Raw genomic sequence first — 4,661 nt, forward strand, 5'->3', positions numbered from 1 at the left:
ATAATTATATTACTATATATAGAATTGTAAGAATTGTAAACAATAAGCTTCATTTCACTAAATTTTACATTTACGTAACTGCTGCTAATAGTTAATAGTTAATTGACCCATTGTGCGGTGCGAGCTGGAAATCACCTGTCACCAGCCTGTCTCTGTACTATCTGAAAAGTCATAAATATGACATTAGTTACCATGAGATTAGTGAAAACAATGAACATGAGGTAACATAAAAAGGCAACAGAAACCCTAGCCTGAAATAAGTTGAGGCAAATAACGGTAAGCGAACACTAATCCTCAAATATTAGCTGATTTGATCTTTAAAAAACAACATCGCTGTAACAACATACTCATGCTACATACATATGTCGGTGTGTTACATAAATATATAAAATAAATGCATTTATTGACTACTAATTACCAGAAATCGCAGTTCTGTCACTCTACTCTAACAGTTTGGAATGACCGCAAAAGCACTTCCTGGAACTATCTGAAGTCTACGTGAATCACGTGATGATCAAGCATTTAGAACTTCCATTGTCGCAACTGTTACGCCGATCAGCCAATCAGCGCTCAGTATAATTGCACCGCGGATACAAGCAGCCAGTGAAACAACGCGAGATTTTCAAGAGATGAAGCGAATCATCGAGAGGAACCGAGACCCGTGCGAGTCTGAGACCGAATCTCCCTGCGGATCCGCTCAGGATAAAGCGAAGGGGTTTAATGATCTTAAGGCTCCATATAAACATCTCAGGTAATTAACTGTTACTCTTATGGTGTGAAAAAGGCGTTAAAATGCAGCGCTCGCGTTTAAAGGTCTTCTAATTATAGTCGGAATGACGTCACCGCTGCCGCTGCTCTTCTTTAAGACCGTAAACCCGTTACTCCAGTGCGTGGTTAAAATGAACTATCAGTATGCATTTTATTCTGACGGAGCTTTTATAAATATATTTATTTCGGTGTGGAAATTGGTGATGTGTTCCAAATTTGATTATACACAGAAATACTGTAGGCAATTCTTGTCTCTCTCTCTCTCTCTCTCTCTCTCTCTCTGTATACTTATTGGATTTCGTTATGTTAATGTTACCTCCTTAATATTAATTAGTTTTGTTTGCAGCTTGGTGGAGGTATGACATTAATCAGGGGCTCCTTCACTTATTCCAGCGGAGAAGAATATACCGGAGAATGGAAGGAAGGCAAGATATTTCTGCATGTGCAGTGGATAGCATCATTGCTGATTTTATTATATAATTTATCTCTTCATTAACATATTAATGTTTTATATTAATGTTTAAGATGGAAATTGTTGTACCTGTTATCAGGGGCGTAGAATCTACACCCTTGCCTGTTATGCAATTTTATTTTGATGATCAGAATGGAAGAACATTGGAAATGTTATGTTCCTAATAATTTCTAATTATAAAGCACTAAATTGTTTTTGTTACTTATTTTGATTTGTAAGGCACCTGTATTTGTAATTAATGAGGGCAGGCAGAATGGCTTGAGGTGGTGGTAGCACACTGCCTAATTATCGAAAGGGTTAATGTAATACATGCAGGTGGGATCCCAAGTTGGGATTACAATTCTAAATACAGTTCTAATGATCAGAGGTTTAACAAATAGTGAGATCTCCATTTGATTAGTATATTGGATAAAACGTGTCTACTAAATGTTAAATTGTGTTTGCTGTGCAGGTCGGAGGCACGGCAAAGGAGAGCTGAAGTTTGCTGATGGCACTTGTTATAAAGGTCACTTCGAAAATGGCCTGTTCCACGGATCAGGGATGTTATTATATCCTGATGGATCCAGGTGAGTGAATTTGTGATCAGGTTCATAGCTTATGAATATTTCAAATTTCCCTAAAATGAGGTGAATATGTTAGAAGTAGTGACTTTGTGGTTGTAGTGACTGAAATGGGGTTTTCAATGGCTGATACCGATAACTTAAGAATTAATATAGGCTATATGTGATATAGGTTAATAAAGTTTAATTAAAGCAACAGATGTGATCTTTATCTCTTCCATGAAACAAGAAAAGTAGATGCTAGGTAGAATGACACTCTCAGTCACCATTCACTTTCATTGTATAGAAAAATGCAATGAAAGTGAATGGTGACTGAGGCTGACGGTGATATCGGGAGATGCGATATTCTCAAAATGGGCAAATATTGGCTGATTTAATATCAACCAGGCTGAGATTTTGATTTATCTCTAATAGTGACACTGTTAACCATAGTATGCTTCGGTTTTGAAGTGAACACTTAGCATCTGCGTACAGTCGAACGCAAGCCTTTTAAATTATACTTCAGTGTGCATTCACAGGCGGTTGGCTACTGGACTATTTCTCCTCAGGAGCTTAGACACAAAAGATGACTTTATAGTCCTTCAGACTCGAGTTATACAAATGTTGGTATCTTCAGACTTCCTCACACACACACTCTTTGTGTGCACAGTCACTGCTGTTGTTGTATCCACATTCGTCTTCTGTTTTATAGCAGTGATTATATCTTCTTCTAGAACTTCTTAGTTACAGTAATGGTTCAAATGTGAGTATTGCCACCTTGTGGTCCCACTAATTAGTGCAAATAATTTAAGACGCATGCGCATTCTGTGTGTTCATATATGTGCGGTTAGAAAAATCGGCCTGCGCATGTTCAGTGCTTGAGCAAAAACATGAAAAATAAAGAACATGCAAAAAAAAAAATGTTTTTGCGTCTGACTGAAGAATACTTTGAGCTTAAGAACAGTTATGTGTAATAAATCACCATGTCTGATCAAACAGATACGAGGGTGAATTCGCCCAAGGAAAATTCCAAGGGGTTGGAATCTTCAGCCGATTTGATGGCATGAAGTTTGAAGGGGAATTTTCAAAAGTGGTCGCGTCGAAGGATTTGGTAAATATTCCACATTAATTTGACACCACTTCATAGAACCAACTTAATTATCAAAATTGTTCTTGAAGTTTTTTTTTTGTGTTGTTTGTGGGATTAGGTTAAGAGTTCACCAAGATATCATCAAAATTAAGGATAATATCAAAGGAGATTGTCAGGCCTGGAAATCTAACGCAAATTAACAGCAATAAAATCTTAAAATGACTATTTCTGAAGTGAATATACATTTTTATAGTTATGCTCAACTCTAAAATATTTCATTGTTTAGCAATTGCGCTTTCAGAGTTTTATCTTTAAAATAATGTTTTTTAAAAATCCAGATTCCGAAATCATGAATAAAAAATGTAATGGAAATTAAGTGGTCAAAAGTTTTGTGAACCCTATAATGTGCTCTTTCTTGCCCATGTAGGACTGCTGACATTCCCAGATAGTTCCCATGGTGTTCCACGGAATGAGGGGGTTTTTGAGAATAACAAGCTTCTGAAACGTGAAAAGTGTCAGGCTGTGGTGCAGAGAGCCAAGAACTCAGCATCAACTGCCCGAGGCATTTCTGAATGAATAACTGAACTCAGTAAGCGCACCCCTAACTGCGTCTCTAAGATCAGGCCCCCGAATACAATACGGATTGCACAGACCTGGATAAAAATAGCAGTGGATCTACGTTCAGGGGTGATCACTGCCTTCAAACAAAGGAGCTTGAAAATACATGAGAACCATCAGACACTCAGGGATGGATGAAAGACTTACCATTCCACACATCTCTATCTTTCTTACATTGTTGCTCTGCCTTGCTTTCCTCTGTGGCTTAAATACATAATCAAGTTTATTATGTATTTTATTATGTAAAAAAAAAAGCAGAGAAAGCAGGGTCAAACTAATTACTAATTTTTGGCAACTTGTTTTACATACAGTGGGCTCCAAATATGTACAGTATAAGCATTATTTCTGAAAAAATAAAAGCACTTTTACTTGTGGTGTCAGACTTTTGGAACCCACCATACATGATATCAGACAAAAGCTATAACATTGTCTTTGACGTTGATGTCAGCTCCCCTGTCCTGAAGAACGTTTAGTGCTGCAAGACTTCCACCTCTGCAAGCCCAATGTACTATTAATCTATTTATGATTACATTAGAAATTTTCATAGTTCTCACCTTAGCTTGCTCCTTTGTCCAGTAATGTTTCCACAACTTTAGCATGATTTTCCAGCGCAGCTCGATGCAGAGCTGTTTTCCTGAGTTAAGAACAGTTCCTGAACAGTTATGTCAGCAACTGCAAAGAGAAACATCATGTAGCAGAGAATGCATCATTTTTTATATACTACACCTTATCACAGGAGTTTAGATCTCCTCCATCTTCCAAAAACTTCTCAGGAACTATTACTGGTCCCTGACAACATTAGAGATACAACTACATACTTTACTCACTTACAGCATCATTAAGCTTGTTAAGAAGCCTGAAGCACTAAACATATTTTTGTTCAATAGAAATAAATTATTAATTTTGACAAATTAACACTCAAATACACAACAAAAAGCAATAAAACCCCTCTGTTGGTAACATTCTAAATAACATAACAACTGTAAATGCCAAAAAAGACAGATAGACAAATGGGATTCTCTCACCACAGGAGCATCCACTAGGTCTTTGCAAGCTGTTGCTTTGTTCTTGATCTTCTTCCTCATACATTTGCGTCACAAATCTGCTCCCCCTAGAGGTAATAATATTAATATGGATATGAAAATAATTTCAAATCAATTGAATAGACAAATTA

General features: G+C 36.9%; 1 pseudogene; it reads left to right on the forward strand.

The window, feature by feature from the left end:
• Positions 1–630: 630 nt before the first annotated feature.
• LOC127661061 (MORN repeat-containing protein 4-like) lies at positions 631–4,194 on the forward strand (annotated as a pseudogene).
• Positions 4,195–4,661: the final 467 nt, after the last annotated feature.

This window comes from Xyrauchen texanus, chromosome 20, assembly GCF_025860055.1.
Source record: "Xyrauchen texanus isolate HMW12.3.18 chromosome 20, RBS_HiC_50CHRs, whole genome shotgun sequence".
NCBI lineage: Eukaryota > Metazoa > Chordata > Actinopteri > Cypriniformes > Catostomidae > Xyrauchen > Xyrauchen texanus.